This window comes from Stenella coeruleoalba, assembly GCF_951394435.1.
Source record: "Stenella coeruleoalba genome assembly, chromosome: 8".
Lineage (NCBI taxonomy): Eukaryota > Metazoa > Chordata > Mammalia > Artiodactyla > Delphinidae > Stenella > Stenella coeruleoalba.
The window spans coordinates 111,158,774-111,184,611 of record NC_137154.1 but is presented as its reverse complement, the minus strand read 5'-3'; positions in this window follow the sequence as shown (position 1 = coordinate 111,184,611).

The window sequence follows — 25,838 nt, the reverse complement described above, 5'->3', positions numbered from 1 at the left end:
AAATTGCCAACAACCACTCGGGAGAAGTGTATGGTGTTTCCTGAAACATCTAAAAAACAAAGCAACAGAACCTAGGGCACTTCCACTTATGGTCCTATAGCTTAGGGAAATTAAAATCAAAAAGACACAGCCACCCCAAAGTTTGGAACGGCTCCGTTTACAAGAACCTCGTTTACAGTACAAGTTCAACATCGCAGAAAGTGAAAAATGGATAAAGAAGTTGTGGTATTTACTTACAAAGCAATATCACTCAGCAATGAAATCTGTGTCATCAGGCCCTTAGCAGCACAATGAGTGGATTCAGGTATGATGATTCTAACTGAAGTAAGTCACACAGAAAAAGAAACATCATAAGATATCAGTAATACACGGAATGTAAACTTGGCTACACAGGAACTGAATTACAGAACAGAACAGGGTCTCAAATTTAGAAAACCAACTTATGCTTGCTTAAGGGGAAAGGTGAGTTGGGGTGCTGCATAAAACCAGAGATTGAAATGAGCACAGATAAAGTTCCTTAAGTCAAATATGGAATAGACAAGAGCTACTCCTTGCTCAACGAAATGGACTCAACACCGCATATTAAACGCCTAAGAATGTACCTGACTAGTAAGTATCTTAAAACCTATGGTTTGCTATGTCTCCGAAAGAGAATCAAGCATGTGTACAGGGGCATAAACGCAGCAGTGATAGGATTGGAGAGGTTCGGTGAGCAAATGAAGACCCTTTGAAGTCATATTGCATGGTACCCATTCCACGGGTTTCAACTACCCAGGTTTAAGGTATTGTTCCTTCAGCTAAAACATGCATGTGGAACCTAGAGTATGATCAACCATTTGATCGGGAGACGTGTTCAAATATGTCTCAGTTTTCGTACCCTGGTACTCGGGTGCAACATTCCAGACGCTTTACTAACACTCTCCCCACTTGGAGAGTCAGTCCCTTTAACCTCCTGTTTGGCCCAGTTTGCAATTTCTGCGAAAGATGAACAGGAATAGCGAGAACCAATGAGAGACTAGCTGGAGGTGTCTGGACGGGCAAATTTAACTCTCATTTCCCACCAGGAAGAGGAAATAACCAAAGGCTCAGCGTGCCGTGCCGGAACCAGATTAGGGCCTAAAGCCATCCTGCGGTGTTGCGGCCAGGTCACAAGAAAGCGAGTTGAAGAAAGGAGCTCAGGGGCACTGTAATTCACAAACCTGCAGAGTTATAAATGACAGCTATCGTCCAAAAATAGACTGAAGTAAGGATGCCAAGAGGACTTGAAAGCGGGGCAGAATTGCAGGAAACCGATTTCAGGAGGTAGACTGGAATTGCATTGAAAGCATAGGAAAAGAGGCAGAACGTCCACAATGATGCACTTGGCCAAAAAGGGCGTATGCGTTTTTTCCTGAATATATTCAGGAAAAAACGCATACGCCCTTTTTGGCCAACCAAGCAAGCTTGCAAAGGAAATCTGCACTACAATGAAGTCTCACTTCCCCCCGGTCAAAAGGGCCATCTGAAAAAAGTGTAAAATCCAGAAAGGCAGGACAGGCCATGGAGAACTGGGAGCCTTGTTATGCTGATGGGCGGGATGTAAATTGCCAACAGACACTCGGGAGAAGTGTATGGTGTTTCCTGAAACATCTAAAAAACAAAGCAACAGAGCCTAGGGCACTGCCACTTATGGTCCTATAGCTTAGGGAAATTAAAATCAAAAAGACACAGCCACCCCAAAGTTTGGGACGCCTCTGTTTACAAGAACCTCGTTTACAGTACAAGTTCAACATCGCAGAAAGTGAAAAATGGATAAAGAAGTTGTGGTATTCACTTACAAAGCAATATCACTCAGCAATGAATTCTATGTCATCAGGCCCTTAGCATCACAATGAGTGGATTCAGGTATGATGATTCTAACTGAAATAAGTCACACAGAAAAAGAAACATCATAAAATATCAGTAATACACGGAATGTAAACTTGGCTACACAGGAACTGAATTACAGAACAGAACAGGGTCTCAAATTTAGAAAACCAACTTATGCTTGCTTAAGGGTAAAGGTGAGTTGGGGTGCTGCATAAAACCAGAGATTGAAATGAGCACAGATAAAGTTCCTTAAGTCAAATATGGAATAGACAAGAGCTACTCCTTGCTCAACGAAATGGACTCAACACCGCATATTAAACGCCTAAGAATGTACCTGACTAGTAAGTATCTTAAAAACCTATGGATTGCTATGTCTCCGAAAGAGAATCAAGCATGTGTACAGGGGCATAAACGCAGCACTGATAGGATTGGAGAGGTTCGGTGAGCAAATGAAGACCCTTTGAAGTCATATTGCATGGTACCCATTACACGGGTCTTAACTCTCCAGGTTTAAGGTATTCTTCCTTCAGCTAAAACATGCATGTGGAACCCAAGTATGGTCAACCATGTGAACGGGAGACGTGTTCAAATATGTCTCAGTTTTCCTCCCCTGGTACTCGGGTGCAACATTCCAGACGCTTTACTAACACTCTCCCCACTTGGAGAGTCAGCGCCTTTAACCTCCTGTTTGGCCCAGTTTGCAATTTCTGCGGAAGATGAACAGGAATAGCGAGAACCAATGAGAGACTAGCTGGAGGTGTCTGGACGGGCAAATTTAACTCTCATTTCCCACCAGGAAAAGGAAATATCCAAAGGCTCAGCGTGCCATGCCGGAACCAGATTAGGGCCTGAAGCCATCCTGCGGTGTTGCGGCCAGGTCACAAGAAAGCAAGTTGAAGAAAGGAGCTCAGGGGCACTGTAATGCACAAACCTGCAGAGTTATAAATGACAGCTATCGTCCAAAAATAGACTGAAGTAAGGCTGCCAAGAGGACTTGAAAGCGGGGCAGAATTGCAGGAAACCGATTTCAGGAGGTAGACTGGAATTGCATTAAAAGCATAGGAAAAGAGGCAGAACGTCCACAATGATGCACTTGGCCAAAAAGGGCGTATGCGTTTTTTCCTGAATATATTCAGGAAAAAACGCATACGCCCTTTTTGGCCAACCAAGCAAGCTTGCAAAGGAAATCTGCACTACAATGAAGTCTCACTTCCCCCCGGTCAAAAGGGCCATCTGAAAAAAGTGTAAAATCCAGAAAGGCAGGACAGGCCATGGACAACTGGGAGCCTTGTTATGCTGATGGGCGGGATGTAAATTGCCAACAACCACTCGGGAGAAGTGTATGGTGTTTCCTGAAACATCTAAAAAACAAAGCAACAGAACCTAGGGCACTTCCACTTATGGTCCTATAGCTTAGGGAAATTAAAATCAAAAAGACACAGCCACCCCAAAGTTTGGAACGGCTCCGTTTACAAGAACCTCGTTTACAGTACAAGTTCAACATCGCAGAAAGTGAAAAATGGATAAAGAAGTTGTAGTATTTACTTACAAAGCAATATCACTCAGCAATGAAATCTGTGTCATCAGGCCCTTAGCAGCACAATGAGTGGATTCAGGTATGATGATTCTAACTGAAGTAAGTCACACAGAAAAAGAAACATCATAAGATATCAGTAATACACGGAATGTAAACTTGGCTACACAGGAACTGAATTACAGAACAGAACAGGGTCTCAAATTTAGAAAACCAACTTATGCTTGCTTAAGGGGAAAGGTGAGTTGGGGTGCTGCATAAAACCAGAGATTGAAATGAGCACAGATAAAGTTCCTTAAGTCAAATATGGAATAGACAAGAGCTACTCCTTGCTCAACGAAATGGACTCAACACCGCATATTAAACGCCTAAGAATGTACCTGACTAGTAAGTATCTTAAAACCTATGGTTTGCTATGTCTCCGAAAGAGAATCAAGCATGTGTACAGGGGCATAAACGCAGCAGTGATAGGATTGGAGAGGTTCGGTGAGCAAATGAAGACCCTTTGAAGTCATATTGCATGGTACCCATTCCACGGGTTTCAACTACCCAGGTTTAAGGTATTGTTCCTTCAGCTAAAACATGCATGTGGAACCTAGAGTATGATCAACCATTTGATCGGGAGACGTGTTCAAATATGTCTCAGTTTTCGTACCCTGGTACTCGGGTGCAACATTCCAGACGGTTTACTAACACTCTCCCGACTTGGAGAGTCAGTCCCTTTAACCTCCTGTTTGGCCCAGTTTGCAATTTCTGCGAAAGATGAACAGGAATAGCGAGAACCAATGAGAGACTAGCTGGAGGTGTCTGGACGGGCAAATTTAACTCTCATTTCCCACCAGGAAGAGGAAATAACCAAAGGCTCAGCGTGCCGTGCCGGAACCAGATTAGGGCCTGAAGCCATCCTGCGGTGTTGCGGCCAGGTCACAAGAAAGCGAGTTGAAGAAAGGAGCTCAGGGGCACTGTAATTCACAAACCTGCAGAGTTATAAATGACAGCTATCGTCCAAAAATAGACTGAAGTAAGGATGCCAAGAGGACTTGAAAGCGGGGCAGAATTGCAGGAAACCGATTTCAGGAGGTAGACTGGAATTGCATTGAAAGCATAGGAAAAGAGGCAGAACGTCCACAATGATGCACTTGGCCAAAAAGGGCGTATGCGTTTTTTCCTGAATATATTCAGGAAAAAACGCATACGCCCTTTTTGGCCAACCAAGCAAGCTTGCAAAGGAAATCTGCACTACAATGAAGTCTCACTTCCCCCCAGTCAAAAGGGCCATCTGAAAAAAGTGTAAAATCCAGAAAGGCAGGACAGGCCATGGAGAACTGGGAGCCTTGTTATGCTGATGGGCGGGATGTAAATTGCCAACAGACACTCGGGAGAAGTGTATGGTGTTTCCTGAAACATCTAAAAAACAAAGCTACAGAGCCTAGGGCACTGCCACTTATGGTCCTATAGCTTAGGGAAATTAAAATCAAAAAGACACAGCCACCCCAAAGTTTGGGACGCCTCTGTTTACAAGAACCTCGTTTACAGTACAAGTTCAACATCGCAGAAAGTGAAAAATGGATAAAGAAGTTGTGGTATTTACTTACAAAGCAATATCACTCAGCAATGAATTCTATGTCATCAGGCCCTTAGCATCACAATGAGTGGATTCAGGTATGATGATTCTAACTGAAATAAGTCACACAGAAAAAGAAACATCATAAGATATCAGTAATACACGGAATGTAAACTTGGCTACACAGGAACTGAATTACAGAACAGAACAGGGTCTCAAATTTAGAAAACCAACTTATGCTTGCTTAAGGGGAAAGGTGAGTTGGGGTGCTGCATAAAACCAGAGATTGAAATGAGCACAGATAAAGTTCCTTAAGCCAAATATGGAATAGACAAGAGCTACTCCTTGCTCAACGAAATGGACTCAACACCGCATATTAAACGCCTAAGAATGTACCTGACTAGTAAGTATCTTAAAACCTATGGTTTGCTATGTCTCCGAAAGAGGATCAAGCGTGTGTACAGGGGCATAAACGCAGCAGTGATAGGATTGGAGAGGTTCGGTGAGCAAATGAAGACCCTTTGAAGTTATATTGCATGTTACCCATTACACGGGTCTCAACTCTCCAGTTTTAAGGTATTCCTCCTTCAGCTAAAACATGCATGTGGAACCCAGAGTATGATCAACCATGTGAACGGGAGACGTGTTCAAATATGTCTCAGTTTTCCTCCCCTGGTACTCGGGTGCAACATTCCAGACGCTTTACTAACACTCTCCCGACTTGGAGAGTCAGTCCCTTTAACCTCCTGTTTGGCCCAGTTTGCAATTTCTGCGGAAGATGAACAGGAATAGCGAGAACAAATGAGAGGCTAGCTGGAGGTGTCTGGACGGGCAAATTTAACTCTCATTTCCCACCAGGAAGAGGAATTAACCAAAGGCTCAGCATGCCGGGCCGGAACCAGATTAGGGCCTGAAGCCATCATGCGGTGTTGCAGCCAGGTCACAAGAAAGCGAGTTGAAGAAAGGAGCTCAGGGGCACTGTAATTCACAAACCTGCAGAGTTATAAATGACAGCTATCGTCCAAAAATAGACTGAAGTAAGGCTGCCAAGAGGACTTGAAAGCGGGGCAGAATTGCAGGAAACCGATTTCAGGAGGTAGACTGGAATTGCATTGAAAGCATAGGAAAAGAGGCAGAACGTCCACAATGATGCACTTGGCCAAAAAGGGCGTATGCGTTTTTTCCTGAATATATTCAGGAAAAAACGCATACGCCCTTTTTGGCCAACCAAGCAAGCTTGCAAAGGAAATCTGCACTACAATGAAGTCTCACTTCCCCCCGGTCAAAAGGGCCATCTGAAAAAAGTGTAAAATCCAGAAAGGCAACAGGCCATTGAGAACTGGGAGCCTTGTTATGCTGATGGGCGGGATGTAAATTGCCAACAGACACTTGGGAGAAGTGTATGGTGTTTCCTGAAACATCTAAAAAACAAAGCAACAGAGCCTAGGGCACTTCCACTTATGGTCCTATAGCTTAGGGAAATTAAAATCAAAAAGACACAGCCACCCCAAAGTTTGGAACGGCTCTGTTTACAAGAACCTCGTTTACAGTACAAGTTCAACATCGCAGAAAGTGAAAAATGGATAAAGATGTTGTGGTATTCACTTACAAAGCAATATCACTCAGCAATGAAATCTATGTCATCAGGCCCTTAGCATCGCAATGAGTGGATTCAGGTATGATGATTCTAACTGAAATAAGTCACACAGAAAAAGAAACATCATAAGATATCAGTAATACACGGAATGTAAACTTGGCTACACAGGAACTGAATTACAGAACAGAACAGGGTCTCAAATTTAGAAAACCAACTTATGCTTGCTTAAGGGGAAAGGTGAGTTGGGGTGCTGCATAAAACCAGAGATTGAAATGAGCACAGATAAAGTTCCTTAAGCCAAATATGGAATAGACAAGAGCTACTCCTTGCTCAACGAAATGGACTCAACACCCCATATTAAACGCCTAAGAATGTTCCTGACTAGTAAGTATCTTAAAACCTATGGATTGCTATGTCTCCAAAAGAGAATCAAGCATATGTACAGGGGCATAAACGCAGCAGTGATAGGATTGGAGAGGTTCGGTGAGCAAATGAAGACCCTTTGAAGTCATATTGCATGGTACCCATTCCACGGGTTTCAACTACCCAGGTTTAAGGTATTCTTCCTTCAGCTAAAACATGCATGTGGAACCTAGAGTATGATCAACCATGTGATCGGGAGACGTGTTCAAATATGTCTCAGTTTTCGTACCCTGGTACTCGGGTGCAACATTCCAGACGCTTTACTAACACTCTCCCGACTTGGAGAGTCAGTCCCTTTAACCTCCTGTTTGGCCCAGTTTGCAATTTCTGCGGAAGATGAACAGGAATAGCGAGAACCAATGAGAGGCTAGCTGGAGGTGTCTGGACGGGCAAATTTAACTCTCATTTCCCACCAGGAAGAGGAATTAACCAAAGGCTCAGCGTGCCGTGCCGGAACCAGATTAGGTCCTGAAGCCATCCTGCGGTGTTGCGGCCAGGTCACAAGAAAGCGAGTTGAAGAAAGGAGCTCAGGGGCACTGTAATTCACAAACCTGCAGAGTTATAAATGACAGCTATCGTCCAAAAATAGACTGAAGTAAGGCTGCCAAGAGGACTTGAAAGCGGGGCAGAATTGCAGGAAACCGATTTCAGGAGGTAGACTGGAATTGCATTGAAAGCATAGGAAAAGAGGCAGAACGTCCACAATGATGCACTTGGCCAAAAAGGGCGTATGCGTTTTTTTCCTGAATATATTCAGGAAAAAACGCATATGCCCATTTTGGCCAACCAAGCAAGCTTGCAAAGGAAATCTGCACTACAATGAAGTCTCACTTCCCCCCGGTCAAAAGGGCCATCTGAAAAAAGTGTAAAATCCAGAAAGGCAGGACAGGCCATGGAGAACTGGGAGCCTTGTTATGCTGATGGGCGGGATGTAAATTGCCAACAACCACTCGGGAGAAGTGTATGGTGTTTCCTGAAACATCTAAAAAACAAAGCAACAGAACCTAGGGCACTTCCACTTATGGTCCTATAGCTTAGGGAAATTAAAATCAAAAAGACACAGCCACCCCAAAGTTTGGAACGGCTCTGTTTACAAGAACCTCGTTTACAGTACAAGTTCAACATCGCAGAAAGTGAAAAATGGATAAAGAACTTGTGGTACTTACGTACAATGCAGTATCACTCAGCAATGAAATCTATGTCATCAGGCCCGTAGCAGCATAATGAGTAGATTCAGGTACGATGATTCTAACTGAAATAAGTCACACAGAAAAAGAAACATCATAAGATATCACTAATACACGGAATGTAAACTTGGCTACACAGGAACTGAATTCCAAAACAGAACAGGGTCTCAAATTTAGAAAACCCACTTATGCTTGCTTAAGGGGAAAGGTGAGTTGGGTTGCTGTATAAAACCAGAGATTGAAATGAGCACAGATAAAGTTCCTTAAGCCAAATATGGAATAGACAAGAGCTACTCCTTGCTCAACGAAATGGACTCAACACCGCATATTAAACGCCTAAGAATGTACCTGACTAGTAAGTATCTTAAAACCTATGGATTGCTATGTCTCCGAAAGAGAATCAAGCATGTGTACAGGGGCATAAACGCAGCAGTGATAGGATTGGAGAGGTTCGGTGAGCAAATGAAGACCCTTTGAAGTCATATTGCATGGTACCCATTCCACGGGTTTCAACTACCCAGGTTTTAGGTATTCTTCCTTCAGCTAAAACATTCATGTGGAACCCAAGTATGATCAACCATGTGAACGGGAGACGTGTTCAAATATGTCTCAGTTTTCGTACCCTGGTACTTGGGTGCAAAATTCCAGACGCTTTACTAACACTCTCCCGACTTGGAGAGTCAGTCCCTTTAACCTCCTGTTTGGCCCAGTTTGCAATTTCTGCGGAAGATGAACAGGAATAGCGAGAACCAATGAGAGGCTAGCTGGAGGTGTCTGGACGGGCAAATTTAACTCTCATTTCCCACCAGGAAGAGGAAATAACCAAAGGCTCAGCGTGCCGTACCGGAACCAGATTAGAGCCTGAAGCCATCCTGCGGTGTTGCGGCCAGCTCAAAAGAAAGCGAGTTGAACAAAGGAGCTCAGGGGCACTGTAATTCACAAACCTGCAGAGTTATAAATGACAGCTATCGTCCAAAAATAGACTGAAGTAAGGCTGCCAAGAGGACTTGAAAGCGGGGCAGAATTGCAGGAAACCGATTTCAGGAGGTAGACTGGAATTGCATTGAAAGCATAGGAAAAGAGGCAGAACGTCCACAATGATGCACTTGGCCAAAAAGGGCGTATGCGTTTTTTCCTGAATATATTCAGGAAAAAACGCATACGCCCTTTTTGGCCAACCAAGCAAGCTTGCAAAGGAAATCTGCACTACAATGAAGTCTCACTTCCCCCCGGTCAAAAGGGCCATCTGAAAAAAGTGTAAAATCCAGAAAGGCAGGACAGGCCATGGAGAACTGGGAGCCTTGTTATGCTGATGGGCGGGATGTAAATTGCCAACAACCACTCGGGAGAAGTGTATGGTGTTTCCTGAAACATCTAAAAAACAAAGCAACAGAACCTAGGGCACTTCCACTTATGGTCCTATAGCTTAGGGAAATTAAAATCAATAAGACACAGCCACCCCAAAGTTTGGGACGCCTCTGTTTACAAGAACCTCGTTTACAGTACAAGTTCAACATTGCAGAAAGTGAAAAATGGATAAAGAAGTTGTGGTATTTACTTACAAAGCAATATCACTCAGCAATGAAATCTGTGTCATCAGGCCCTTAGCAGCACAATGAGTGGATTTAGGTATGATGATTCTAACTGAAGTAAGTCACACAGAAAAAGAAACATCATAAGATATCAGTAATACACGGAATGTAAACTTGGCTACACAGGAACTGAATTACAGAACAGAACAGGGTCTCAAATTTAGAAAACCAACTTATGCTTGCTTAAGGGGAAAGGTGAGTTGGGGTGCTGCATAAAACCAGAGATTGAAATGAGCACAGATAAAGTTCCTTAAGCCAAATATGGAATAGACAAGAGCTACTCCTTGCTCAACGAAATGGACTCAACACCGCATATTAAACGCCTAAGAATGTACCTGACTAGTAAGTATCTTAAAACCTATGGATTGCTATGTCTCCGAAAGAGAATCAAGCATGTGTACAGGGGCATAAACGCAGCAGTGATAGGATTGGAGAGGTTCGGTGAGCAAATGAAGACCCTTTGAAGTCATATTGCATGGTACCCATTACACGGGTCTCAACTCTCCAGGTTTAAGGGATTCTTCCTTCAGCTAAAACATGCATGTGGAACCCAAGTATGATCAACCATGTGAACGGGAGACGTGTTCAAATATGTCTCAGTTTTCCTCCCCTGGTACTCGGGTGCAACATTCCAGACGCTTTACTAACACTCTCCCCACTTGGAGAGTCAGCGCCTTTAACCTCCTGTTTGGCCCAGTTTGCAATTTCTGCGGAAGATGAACAGGAATAGCGAGAACCAATGAGAGACTAGCTGGAGGTATCTGGACGGGCAAATTTAACTCTCATTTCCCACCAGGAAGAGGAAATAACCAAAGGCTCAGCGTGCCGTGCCGGAACCAGATTAGGGCCTGAAGCCATCCTGCGGTGTTGCGGCCAGGTCAAAAGAAAGCAAGTTGAAGAAAGGAGCTCAGGGGCACTGTAATTCACAAACCTGCAGAGTTATAAATGACAGCTATCGTCCAAAAATAGACTGAAGTAAGGCTGCCAAGAGGACTTGAAAGCGGGGCAGAATTGCAGGAAACCGATTTCAGGAGGTAGACTGGAATTGCATTGAAAGCATAGGAAAAGAGGCAGAACGTCCACAATGATGCACTTGGCCAAAAAGGGCGTATGCGTTTTTTCCTGAATATATTCAGGAAAAAACGCATACGCCCTTTTTGGCCAACCAAGCAAGCTTGCAAAGGAAATCTGCACTACAATGAAGTCTCACTTCCGCCCAGTCAAATGGGCCATCTGAAAAAAGTGTAAAATCCAGAAAGGCAGGACAGGCCATGGAGAACTGGGAGCCTTGTTATGCTGATGGGCGGGATGTAAATTGCCAACAACCACTCGGGAGAAGTGTATGGTGTTTCCTGAAACATCTAAAAAACAAAGCAACAGAACCTAAGGCACTTCCACTTATGGTCCTATAGCTTAGGGAAATTAAAATCAAAAAGACACAGCCACCCCAAAGTTTGGAACTGCTCCGTTTACAAGAACCTCGTTTACAGTACAAGTTCAACATCGCAGAAAGTGAAAAATGGATAAAGAAGTTGTGGTATTTACTTACAAAGCAATATCACTCAGCAATGAAATCTGTGTCATCAGGCCCTTAGCAGCACAATGAGTGGATTCAGGTATGATGATTCTAACTGAAGTAAGTCACACAGAAAAAGAAACATCATAAGATATCAGTAATACACGGAATGTAAACTTGGCTACACAGGAACTGAATTACAGAACAGAACAGGGTCTCAAATTTAGAAAACCAACTTATGCTTGCTTAAGGGGAAAGGTGAGTTGGGGTGCTGCATAAAACCAGAGATTGAAATGAGCACAGATAAAGTTCCTTAAGTCAAATATGGAATAGACAAGAGCTACTCCTTGCTCAACGAAATGGACTCAACACCGCATATTAAACGCTTAAGGATGTACCTGACTAGTAAGTATCGTAAAACCTATGGATTGCTATGTCTCCGAAAGAGAATCAAGCATGTGTAAAGGGGCATAAACGCAGCAGTGATAGGATTGGAGAGGTTCGGTGAGCAAATGAAGACCCTTTGAAGTCATATTGCATGGTACCTATTCCACGGGTTTCAACTACCCAGGTTTTAGGTATTCTTCCTTCAGCTAAAACATGCATGTGGAACCCAAGTATGATCAACCATGTGAACGGGAGACGTGTTCAAATATGTCTCAGTTTTCCTCCCCTGGTACTCGGGTGCAACATTCCAGACGCTTTACTAACACTCTCCCCACTTGGAGAGTCAGCGCCTTTAACCTCCTGTTTGGCCCAGTTTGCCATTTCTGTGGAAGATGAACAGGAATAGCGAGAACCAATGAGAGACTAGCTGGAGGTGTCTGGACGGGCAAATTTAACTCTCATTTCCCACCAGGAAGAGGAAATAACCAAAGGCTCAGCGTGCCGTGCCGGAACCAGATTAGGGCCTGAAGCCATCCTGCGGTGTTGCGGCCAGGTCAAAAGAAAGCAAGTTGAAGAAAGGAGCTCAGGGGCACTGTAATTCACAAACCTGCAGAGTTATAAATGACAGCTATCGTCCAAAAATAGACTGAAGTAAGGCTGCCAAGAGGACTTGAAAGCGGGGCAGAATTGCAGGAAACCGATTTCAGCAGGTAGACTGGAATTGCATTGAAAGCATAGGAAAAGAGGCAGAACGTCCACAATGATGCACTTGGCCAAAAAGGGCGTATGCGTTTTTTCCTGAATATATTCAGGAAAAAACGCATACGCCCTTTTTGGCCAACCAAGCAAGCTTGCAAAGGAAATCTGCACTACAATGAAGTCTCACTTCCCCCCGGTCAAAAGAGCCATCTGAAAAAAGTGTAAAATCCAGAAAGGCAGGACAGGCCATGGAGAACTGGGAGCCTTGTTATGCTGATGGGCGGGATGTAAATTGCCAACAACCACTTTGGAGAAGCGTATGGTGTTTCCTGAAACATCTAAAAAACAAAGCAACAGAGCCTAGGGCACTTCCACTTATGGTCCTATAGCTTAGGGAAATTAAAATCAAAAAGACACAGCCACCCCAAAGTTTGGGACGCCTCCGTTTACAAGAACCTCGTTTACCGTACAAGTTCAATATCACAGAAAGTGAAAAATGGATAAAGAACTTGTGGTACTTACGTACAATGCAGTATCACTCAGCAATGAAATCTATGTCATCAGGCCCGTAGCAGCATAATGAGTGGATTCAGGTACAATGATTCTAACTGAAATAAGTCACACAGAAAAAGAAACATCATAAGATATCACTAATACACGGAATGTAAACTTGGCTACACAGGAACTGCATTCCAAAACAGAACAGGGTCTCAAATTTAGAAAACCAACTTATGCTTGCTTAAGGGGAAAGGTGAGTTGGGGTGCTGCATAAAACCAGAGATTGAAATGAGCACAGATAAAGTTCCTTAAGTCAAATATGGAATAGACAAGAGCTACTCCTTGCTCAACGAAATGGACTCAACACCGCATATTAAACGCCTAAGAATGTACCTGACTAGTAAGTATCTTAAAATCCTATGGATTGCTATGTCTCCGAAAGAGAATCAAGCATGTGTACAGGGGCATAAACGCAGCAGTGATAGGATTGGAGAGGTTCGGTGAGCAAATGAAGACCCTTTGAAGTCATATTGCATGGTACCCATTACACGGGTCTCAACTCTCCAGGTTTAAGGTATTCTTCCTTCAGCTAAAACATGCATGTGGAACCCAAGTATGATCAACCATGTGAACGGGAGACGTGTTCAAATATGTCTCAGTTTTCCTCCTCTGGTACTCGGGTGCAACATTCCAGACGCTTTACTAACACTCTCCCCACTTGGAGAGTCAGCGCCTTTAACCTCCTGTTTGGCCCAGTTTGCAATTTCTGCGGAAGATGAACAGGAATAGCGAGAACCAATGAGAGACTAGCTGGAGGTGTCTGGACGGGCAAATTTAACTCTCATTTCCCACCAGGAAAAGGAAATAACCAAAGGCTCAGCGTGCCGTGCCGGAACCAGATTAGGGCCTGAAGCCATCCTGTGGTGTTGCGGCCAGGTCACAAGAAAGCAAGTTGAAGAAAGGAGCTCAGGGGCACTGTAATGCACAAACCTGCAGAGTTATAAATGACAGCTATCATCCAAAAATAGACTGAAGTAAGGCTGCCAAGAGGACTTGAAAGCGGGGCAGAATTGCAGGAAACCGATTTCAGGAGGTAGACTGGAATTGCATTGAAAGCATATGAAAAGAGGCAGAATGTCCACAATGATGCACTTGGCCAAAAAGGGCGTATGCGTTTTTTCCTGAATATATTCAGGAAAAAACGCATACGCCCTTTTTGGCCAACCAAGCAAGCTTGCAAAGGAAATCTGCACTACAATGAAGTCTCACTTCCCCCCGGTCAAAAGGGCCATCTGAAAAAAGTGTAAAATCCAGAAAGGCAGGACAGGCCATGGAGAACTGGGAGCCTTGTTATGCTGATGGGCGGGATGTAAATTGCCAACAACCACTCGGGAGAAGTGTATGGTGTTTCCTGAAACATCTAAAAAACAAAGCAACAGAACCTAGGGCACTTCCACTTATGGTCCTATAGCTTAGGGAAATTAAAATCAAAAAGACACAGCCACCCCAAAGTTTGGAACGGCTCCGTTTACAAGAACCTCGTTTACAGTACAAGTTCAACATCGCAGAAAGTGAAAAATGGATAAAGAAGTTGTGGTATTTACTTACAAAGCAATATCACTCAGCAATGAAATCTGTGTCATCAGGCCCTTAGCAGCACAATGAGTGGATTCAGGTATGATGATTCTAACTGAAGTAAGTCACACAGAAAAAGAAACATCATAAGATATCAGTAATACACGGAATGTAAACTTGGCTACACAGGAACTGAATTACAGAACAGAACAGGGTCTCAAATTTAGAAAACCAACTTATGCTTGCTTAAGGGGAAAGGTGAGTTGGGGTGCTGCATAAAACCAGAGATTGAAATGAGCACAGATAAAGTTCCTTAAGTCAAATATGGAATAGACAAGAGCTACTCCTTGCTCAACGAAATGGACTCAACACCGCATATTAAACGCCTAAGAATATACCTGACTAGTAAGTATCTTAAAACCTATGGATTGCTATGTCTCCGAAAGAGAATCAAGCATGTGTACAGGGGCATAAACGCAGCAGTGATAGGATTGGAGAGGTTCGGTGAGCAAATGAAGACCCTTTGAAGTCATATTGCATGGTACCCATTCCACGGGTTTCAACTACCCAGGTTTTAGGTATTCTTCCTTCAGCTAAAACATGCATGTGGAACCCAAGTATGATCAACCATGTGAACGGGAGACGTGTTCAAATATGTCTCAGTTTTCCTCCCCTGGTACTCGGGTGCAACATTCCAGACGCTTTACTAACACTCTCCCCACTTGGAGAGTCAGCGCCTTTAACCTCCTGTTTGGCCCAGTTTGCAATTTCTGCGGAAGATGAACAGGAATAGCGAGAACCAATGAGAGACTAGCTGGAGGTGTCTGGACGGGCAAATTTAACTCTCATTTCCCACCAGGAAGAGGAAATAACCAAAGGCTCAGCGTGCCGTACCAGAACCAGATTAGGGCCTGAAGCCACCCTGCGGTGTTGCGGCCAGCTCAAAAGAAAGCGAGTTGAAGAAAGGAGCTCAGGGGCACTGTAATTCACAAACCTGCAGACTTATAAATGACAGCTATCGTCCAAAAATAGACTGAAGTAAGGCTGCCAAGAGGACTTGAAAGCGGGGCAGAATTGCAGGAAACCGATTTCAGGAGGTAGACTGGAATTGCACTGAAAGCATAGGAAAAGAGGCAGAACGTCCACAATGATGCACTTGGCCAAAAAGGGCGTATGCGTTTTTTCCTGAATATATTCAGGAAAAAACGCATACGCCCTTTTTGGCCAACCAAGCAAGCTTGCAAAGGAAATCTGCACTACAATGAAGTCTCACTTCCCCCCGGTCAAAAGGGCCATCTGAAAAAAGTGTAAAATCCAGAAAGGCAGGACAGGCCATGGAGAACTGGGAGCCTTGTTATGCTGATGGGCGGGATGTAAATTGCCAACAGACACTTGGGAGAAGTGTATGGTGTTTCCTGAAACATCTAAAAAACAAAGCAACAGAGCCTAGGGCACTGCCACTTATGGTCCTATAGCTTAGGGAAATTAAAATGAAAAAGACACAGCCACCCCAAAGTTTGGAACGGCTCTGTTTACAAGAACCTCGTTTACAGTACAAGTTCAACATCGCAGAAAGTGAAAAATGGATAAAGAACTTGTGGTATTTACTTACAAAGCAATATCACTCAGCAATGAAATCTATGTCATCAGGCCCTTAGCAGCACAATGAGTGGATTCAGGTACGATGATTCTAACTGAAATAAGTCACACAGAAAAAGAAACATCATAAGATATCAGTAATACACGGAATGTAAACTTGGCTACACAGGAACTGAATTCCAAAACAGAACAGGTTCTCAAATTTAGAAAACCAACTTATGCTTGCTTAAGGGGAAAGGTGAGTTGGGGTGCTGCATAAAACCAGAGATTGAAATGAGCACAGATAAAGTTCTTTAAGCCAAATATGGAATAGACAAGAGCTACTCCTTGCTCAACGAAATGGACTCAACACCCCATATTAAACACCTAAGAATGTACCTGACTAGTAAGTATCTTAAAACCTATGGATTGCTATGTCTCCAAAAGAGAATCAAGCGTGTGTAAAGGGGAATAAACGCAGCAGTGATAGGATTGGAGAGGTTCGGTGAGCAAATGAAGACCCTTTGAAGTCATATTGCATGGTACCCATTTCACGGGTCTCAACTCTCCATGTTTAAGGTATTCTTCCTTCAGCTAAAACATGCATGTGGAACCCAGAGTATGATCAACCATGTGAACGGGAGACGTGTTCAAATATGTCTCAGTTTTCCTCCCCTGGTACTCGGGTGCAACATTCCAGACGCTTTACTAACACTCTCCCGACTTGGAGAGTCAGTCCCTTTAACCTCCTGTTTGGCCCAGTTTGCAATTTCTGCGGAAGATGAACAGGAATAGCGAGAACCAATGAGAGGCTAGCTGGAGGTGTCTGGACGGGCAAATTTAACTCTCATTTCCCACCAGGAAGAGGAAATAACCAAAGGCTCAGCGTGCCGTACCGGAACCAGATTAGGGCCTGAAGCCATCCTGCGGTGTTGCGGCCAGCTCAAAAGAAAGCGAGTTGAAGAAAGGAGCCCAGGGGCACTGTAATTCACAAACCTGCAGAGTTATAAATGACAGTTATCGTCCAAAAATAGACTGAAGTAAGGCTGCCAAGAGGACTTGAAAGTGGGGCAGAATTGCAGGAAACCGATTTCAGGAGGTAGACTGGAATTGCATTGAAAGCATAGGAAACGAGGCAGAACGTCCACAATGATGCACTTGGCCAAAAAGGGCGTATGCGTTTTTTCCTGAATATATTCAGGAAAAAACGCATACGCCCTTTTTGGCCAACCAAGCAAGCTTGCAAAGGAAATCTGCACTACAATGAAGTCTCACTTCCCCCCGGTCAAAAGGGCCATCTGAAAAAAGTGTAAAATCCAGAAAGGCAGGACAGGCCATGGAGAACTGGGAGCCTTGTTATGCTGATGGGCGGGATGTAAATTGCCAACAGACACTTGGGAGAAGTGTATGGTGTTTCCTGAAACATCTAAAAAACAAAGCAACAGAGCCTAGGGCACTGCCACTTATGGTCCTATAGCTTAGGGAAATTAAAATCAAAAAGACACAGCCACCCCAAAGTTTGGAACGGCTCTGTTTACAAGAACCTCGTTTACAGTACAAGTTCAACATCGCAGAAAGTGAAAAATGGATAAAGAAGTTGTGGTATTTACTTACAAAGCAATATCACTCAGCAATGAAATCTATGTCATCAGGCCCTTAGCATCACAATGAGTGGATTCAGGTATGATGATTCTAACTGAAATAAGTCACACAGAAAAAGAAACATCATAAGATATCAGTAATACACGGAATGTAAACTTGGCTACACAGGAACTGCATTCCAGAACAGAACAGGGTCTCAAATTTAGAAAACCAACTTATGCTTGCTTAAGGGGAAAGGTGAGTTGGGGTGCTGCATAAAACCAGAGATTGAAATGAGCACAGATAAAGTTCCTTAAGTCAAATATGGAATAGACAAGAGCTACTCCTTGCTCAACGAAATGGACTCAACACCGCATATTAAACGCCTAAGAATGTACCTGACTAGTAAGTATCGGAAAACCTATGGATTGCTATGTCTCCAAAAGAGAATCAAGCATGTGTACAGTGGCATAAACGCAGCAGTGATAGGATTGGAGAGGTTCGGTGAGCAAATGAAGACCCTTTGAAGTCATATTGCATGGTACCCATTACACGGGTCTCAACTCTCCAGGTTTAAGGTATTCTTCCTTCAGCTAAAACATGCATGTGGAACCCAAGTATGATCAACCATGTGAACGGGAGACGTGTTCAAATATGTCTCAGTTTTCCTCACCTGGTACTCGGGTGCAACATTCCAGACGCTTTACTAACACTCTCCCCACTTGGAGAGTCAGCGCCTTTAACCTCCTGTTTGGCCCAGTTTGCAATTTCTGCGGAAGATGAACAGGAATAGCGAGAACCAATGAGAGGCTAGCTGGAGGTGTCTGGACGGGCAAATTTAACTCTCATTTCCCACCAGGAACAGGAAATAACCAAAGGCTCAGCGTGCCGTACCGGAACCAGATTAGGGCCTGAAGCCATCCTGCGGTGTTGCGGCCAGCTCAAAAGAAAGCGAGTTGAACAAAGGAGCTCAGGGGCACTGTAATTCACAAACCTGCAGAGTTATAAATGACAGCTATCGTCCAAAAATAGACTGAAGTAAGGCTGCCAAGAGGACGTGAAAGCGACGCAGAATTGCAGGAAACCGATTTCAGGAGGTAGACTGGAATTGCACTGAAAGCATAGGAAAAGAGGCAGAACGTCCACAATGATGCACTTGGCCAAAAAGGGCGTATGCGTTTTTTCCTGAATATATTTAGGAAAAAACGCATACGCCCTTTTTGGCCAACCAAGCAAGCTTGCAAAGGAAATCTGCACTACAATGAAGTCTCACTTCCCCCCGGTCAAAAGGGCCATCTGAAAAAAGTGTAAAATCCAGAAAGGCAGGACAGGCCATGGAGAACTGGGAGCCTTGTTATGCTGATGGGCGGGATGTAAATTGCCAACAACCACTCGGGAGAAGTGTATGGTGTTTCCTGAAACATCTAAAATACAAAGCAACAGAACCTAGGGCACTTCCACTTATGGTCCTATAGCTTAGGGAAATTAAAATCAAAAAGACACAGCCACCCCAAAGTTTGGAACGGCTCTGTTTACAAGAACCTCGTTTACAGTACAAGTTCAACATCGCAGAAAGTGAAAAATGGATAAAGAAGTTGTGGTATTCACTTACCAAGCAATATCACTCAGCAATGAAATCTGTGTCATCAGGCCCGTAGCAGCACAATGAGTGGATTCAGGTATGATGATTCTAACTGAAGTAAGTCACACAGAAAAAGAAACATCATAAGATATCAGTAATACACGGAATGTAAACTTGGCTACACAGGAACTGAATTACAGAACAGAACAGGGTCTCAAATTTAGAAAACAAACTTATGCTTGCTTAAGGGGAAAGGTGAGTTGGGGTGCTGCATAAAACCAGAGATTGAAATGAGCCCAGATAAAGTTCCTTAAGTCAAATATGGAATAGACAAGAGCTACTCCTTGCTCAACGAAATGGACTCAACACCCCATATTAAACGCCTAAGAATGTACCTGACTAGTAAGTATCTTCAAACCTATGGATTGCTATGTCTCCGAAAGAGAATCAAGCATGTGTACAGGGGCATAAACGCAGCAGTGATAGGATTGGAGAGGTTCGGTGAGCAAATGAAGACCCTTTGAAGTCATATTGCATGGTACCCATTACACGGGTCTTAACTCTCCAGGTTTAAGGTATTCTTCCTTCAGCTAAAACATGCATGTGGAACCCAAGTATGATCAACCATGTGAACGGGAGACGTGTTCAAATATGTCTCAGTTTTCCTTCCCTGGTACTCGGGTGCAACATTCCAGACGCTTTACTAACACTCTCCCCACATGGAGAGTCAGCGTCTTTAACCTCCTGTTTGGCCCAGTTTGCAATTTCTGCGGAAGATGAACAGGAATAGCGAGAACCAATGAGAGACTAGCTGGAGGTGTCTGGACGGGCAAATTTAACTCTCATTTCCCACCAGGAAGAGGAAATAACCAAAGGCTCAGCGTGCCGTGCCGGAACCAGATTAGGGCCTAAAGCCATCCTGCGGGGTAGCGGCCAGGTCACAAGAAAGCAAGTTGAAGAAAGGAGCTCAGGGGCACTGTAATTCACAAACCTGCAGAGTTATAAATGACAGCTATCGTCCAAAAATAGACTGAAGTAAGGCTGCCAAGAGGACTTGAAAGCGGGGCAGAATTGCAGGAAACCGATTTCAGGAGGTAGACTGGAATTGCATTGAAAGCATAGGAAAAGAGGCAGAACGTCCACAATGATGCACTTGGCCAAAAAGGGCGTATGCGTTTTTTCCTGAATATATTCAGGAAAAAACGCATACGCCCTTTTTGGCCAACCAAGCAAGCTTGCAAAGGAAATCTGCACTACAATGAAGTCTCACTTCCCCCCGGTCAAAAGGGCCATCTGAAAAAAGTGTAAAATCCAGAAAGGCAGGACAGGCCATGGAGAACTGGGAGCCTTGTTATGCTGATCGGTGGGATGTAAATTGCCAACAGACACTGGGGAGAAGTGTATGGTGTTTCCTGAAACATCTAAAAAACAAAGGAACAGAGCTTAGGGCACTGCCACTTATGGTCCTATAGCTTAGGGAAATTAAAATCAAAAAGACACAGCCACCCCAAAGTTTGGGACGCCTCTGTTTACAAGAACCTCGTTTACAGTACAAGTTCAACATCGCAGAAAGTGAAAAATGGATAAAGAAGTTGTGGTATTTACTTACAAAGCAATATCACTCAGCAATGAAATCTATGTCATCAGGCCCTTAGCATCACAATGAGTGGATTCAGGTATGATGATTCTAACTGAAATAAGTCACACAGAAAAAGAAACATCATAAGATATCAGTAATACACGGAATGTAAACTTGGCTACACAGGAACTGAATTACAGAACAGAACAGGGTCTCAAATTTAGAAAACCAACTTATGCTTGCTTAAGGGGAAAGGTGAGTTGGGGTGCTGCATAAAACCAGAGATTGAAATGAGCACAGATAAAGTTCCTTAAGTCAAATATGGAATAGACAAGAGCTACTCCTTGCTCAACGAAATGGACTCAACACCGCATATTAAACGCCTAAGAATGTACCTGACTAGTAAGTATCGGAAAACCTATGGATTGCTATGTCTCCAAAAGAGAATCAAGCATGTGTACAGGGGCATAAACGCAGCAGTGATAGGATTGGAGAGGTTCGGTGAGCAAATGAAGACCCTTTGAAGTCATATTGCATGGTACCCATTACACGGGTCTTAACTCTCCAGGTTTAAGGTATTCTTCCTTCAGCTAAAACATGCATGTGGAACCCAAGTATGATCAACCATGTGAACGGGAGACGTGTTCAAATATGTCTCAGTTTTCCTCCCCTGGTACTCGGGTGCAACATTCCAGACGCTTTACTAACACTCTCCCCACTTGGAGAGTCAGCGCCTTTAACCTCCTGTTTGGCCCAGTTTGCAATTTCTGCGGAAGATGAACAGGAATAGCGAGAACCAATGAGAGACTAGCTGGAGGTGTCTGGACGGGCAAATTTAACTCTCATTTCCCACCAGGAAGAGGAAATAACCAAAGGCTCAGCGTGCCGTGCCGGAACCAGATTAGGGCCTGAAGCCATCCTGCGGTGTTGCGGCCAGGTCACAAGAAACCGAGTTGAAGAAAGGAGCTCAGGGGCACTGTAATTCACAAACCTGCAGAGTTATAAATGACAGCTATCGTCCAAAAATAGACTGAAGTAAGGCTGCCAAGAGGACTTGAAAGCGGGGCAGAATTGCAGGAAACCGATTTCAGGAGGTAGACTGGAATTGCACTGAAAGCATAGGAAAAGAGGCAGAACGTCCACAATGATGCACTTGGCCAAAAAGGGCGTATGTGTTTTTTCCTGAATATATTCAGGAAAAAACGCATACGCCCTTTTTGGCCAACCAAGCAAGCTTGCAAAGGAAATCTGCACTACAATGAAGTCTCACTTCCCCCCGGTCAAAAGGGCCATCTGAAAAAAGTGTAAAATCCAGAAAGGCAGGACAGGCCATGGAGAACTGGGAGCCTTGTTATGCTGATGGGCGGGATGTAAATTGCCAACAACCACTCGGGAGAAGTATATGGTGTTTCCTGAAACATCTAAAAAACAAAGCAACAGAACCTAGGGCACTTCCACTTATGGTCCTATAGCTTAGGGAAATTAAAATCAAAAAGACACAGCCACCCCAAAGTTTGGAACGGCTCTGTTTACAAGAACCTCGTTTACAGTACAAGTTCAACATCGCAGAAAGTAAAAAATGGATAAAGAAGTTGTGGTATTTACTTACAAAGCAATATCACTCAGCAATGAAATCTATGTCATCAGGCCCTTAGCAGCACAATGAGTGGATTCAGGTATGATGATTCTAACTGAAATAAGTCACACAGAAAAAGAAACATCATAAGATATCAGTAGTACACGGAATGTAAACTTGGCTACACAGGAACTGAATTACAGAACAGAACAGGGTCTCAAATTTAGAAAACCAACTTATGCTTGCTTAAGGGGAAAGGTGAGTTGGGTTGCTGCATAAAACCAGAGATTGAAATGAGCACAGATAAAGTTCCTTAAGCCAAATATGGAATAGACAAGAGCTACTCCTTGCTCAACGAAATGGACTCAACACCCCATATTAAACGCCTAAGAATGTACCTGACTAGTAAGTATCTTAAAACCTATGGATTGCTATGTCTCCGAAAGAGAATCAAGCATGTGTACAGGGGCATAAACGCAGCAGTGATAGGATTGGAGAGGTTCGGTGAGCAAATGAAGACCCTTTGAAGTCATATTGCATGGTACCCATTCCACGGGTTTCAACTACCCAGGTTTTAGGTATTCTTCCTTCAGCTAAAACATGCATGTGGAACCCAAGTATTATCAACCATGTGAACGGGAGACGTGTTCAAATATGTCTCAGTTTTCCTCCCCTGGTACTCGGGTGCAACATTCCAGACGCTTTACTAACACTCTCCCCACTTGGAGAGTCAGCGCCTTTAACCTCCTGTTTGGCCCAGTTTGCAATTTCTGCGGAAGATGAACAGGAATAGCGAGAACCAATGAGAGGCTAGCTGGAGGTGTCTGGACGGGCAAATTTAACTCTCATTTCCCACCAGGAAGAGGAAATAACCAAAGGCTCAGCGTGCCGTACCGGAACCAGATTAGGACCTGAAGCCATCCGGCGGTGTTGCGGCCAGCTCAAAAGAAAGCGAGTTGAAGAAAGGAGCTCAGGGGCACTGTAATTCACAAACCTGCAGTGTTATAAATGACAGCTATCGTCCAAAAATAGACTGAAGTAAGGCTGCCAAGAGGACTTGAAAGCGGGGCAGAATTGCAGGAAACCGATTTCAGGAGGTAGACTGGAATTGCATTGAAAGCATAGGAAAAGAGGCAGAACGTCCACAATGATGCACTTGGCCAAAAAGGGCGTATGCGTTTTTTCCTGAATATATTCAGGAAAAAACGCATACGCCCTTTTTGGCCAACCAAGCAAGCTTGCAAAGGAAATCTGCACTACAATGAAGTCTCACTTCCCCCCGGTCAAAAGGGCCATCTGAAAAAAGTGTAAAATCCAGAAAGGCAGGACAGGCCATGGAGAACTGGGAGCCTTGTTATGCTGATGGGCGGGATGTAAATTGCCAACAACCACTCGGGAGAAGTGTATGGTGTTTCCTGAAACATCTAAAAAACAAAGCAACAGAACCTAGGGCACTTCCACTTATGGTCCTATAGCTTAGGGAAATTAAAATCAAAAAGACACAGCCTCCCCAAAGTTTGCAACGGCTCTGTTTACAAGAACCTCGTTTACAGTACAAGTTCAACATCGCAGAAAGTGAAAAATGGATAAAGAAGTTGTGGTATTTACTTACAAAGCAATATCACTCAGCAATGAAATCTGTGTCATCAGGCCCTTAGCAGCACAATGAGTGGATTCAGGTATGATGATTCTAACTGAAGTAAGTCACACAGAAAAAGAAACATCATAAGATATCAGTAATACACGGAATGTAAACTTGGCTACACAGGAACTGAATTACAGAACAGAACAGGGTCTCAAATTTAGAAAACCAACTTATGCTTGCTTAAGGGGAAAGGTGAGTTGGGGTGCTGCATAAAACCAGAGATTGAAATGAGCACAGATAAAGTTCCTTAAGTCAAATATGGAATAGACAAGAGCTACTCCTTGCTCAACGAAATGGACTCAACACCGCATATTAAACGCCTAAGAATGTACCTGACTAGTAAGTATCTTAAAACCTATGGATTGCTATGTCTCCGAAAGAGAATCAAGCATGTGTACAGGGGCATAAACGCAGCAGTGATAGGATTGGAGAGGTTCGGTGAGCAAATGAAGACCCTTTGAAGTCATATTGCATGGTACCCATTCCACGGGTTTCAACTACCCAGGTTTTAGGTATTCTTCCTTCAGCTAAAACATGCATGTGGAACCCAGAGTATGATCAACCATGTGATCGGGAGACGTGTTCAAATATGTCTCAGTTTTCCTCCCCTGGTACTCGGGTGCAACATTCCAGACGCTTTACTAACACTCTCCCCACTTGGAGAGTCAGCGCCTTTAACCTCCTGTTTGGCCCAGTTTGCAATTTCTGCGGAAGATGAACAGGAATAGCGAGAACCAATGAGAGGCTAGCTGGAGGTGTCTGGACGGGCAAATTTAACTCTCATTTCCCAACAGGAAGAGGAAATAACCAAAGGCTCAGCGTGCCGTACCGGAACCAGATTAGGGCCTGAAGCCATCATGCGGTGTTGCGGCCAGCTCAAAAGAAAGCGAGTTGAAGAAAGGAGCTCAGGGGCACTGTAATTCACAAACCTGCAGAGTTATAAATGACAGCTATCGTCCAAAAATAGACTGAAGTAAGGCTGCCAAGAGGACTTGAAAGCGGGGCAGAATTGCAGGAAACCGATTTCAGGAGGTAGACTGGAATTGCATTGAAAGCATAGGAAAAGAGGCAGAACGTCCACAATGATGCACTTGGCCAAAAAGGGCGTATGCGTTTTTTCCTGAATATATTCAGGAAAAAACGCATACGCCCTTTTTGGCATACCAAGCAAGCTTGCAAAGGAAATCTGCACTACAATGAAGTCTCACTTCCCCCCGGTCAAAAGGGCCATCTGAAAAAAGTGTAAAATCCAGAAAGGCAGGACAGGCCATGGAGAACTGGGAGCCTTGTTATGCTGATGGGCGGGATGTAAATTGCCAACAACCACTCGGGAGAAGTGTATGGTGTTTCCTGAAACATCAAAAAAACAAAGCAACAGAACCTAGGGCACTTCCACTTATGGTCCTATAGCTTAGGGAAACTAAAATCAAAAAGACACAGCCACCCCAAAGTTTGGAACGGCTCTGTTTACAAGAACCTCGTTTACAGTACAAGTTCAACATCGCAGAAAGTGAAAAATGGATAAAGAAGTTGTGGTATTTACTTACAAAGCAATATCACTCAGCAATGAAATCTATGTCATCAGGCCCTTAGCAGCACAATGAGTGGATTCAGGTATGATGATTCTAACTGAAATAAGTCACACAGAAAAAGAAACGTCATAAGATATCAGTAATACACGGAATGTAAACTTGGCTACACAGGAACTGAATTACAGAACAGAACAGGGTCTCAAATTTAGAAAACCAACTTATGCTTGCTTAAGGGGAAAGGTGAGTTGGGGTGCTGCATAAAACCAGAGATTGAAATGAGCACAGATAAAGTTCCTTAGGCCAAATATGGAATAGACAAGAGCTACTCCTTGCTCAACGAAATGG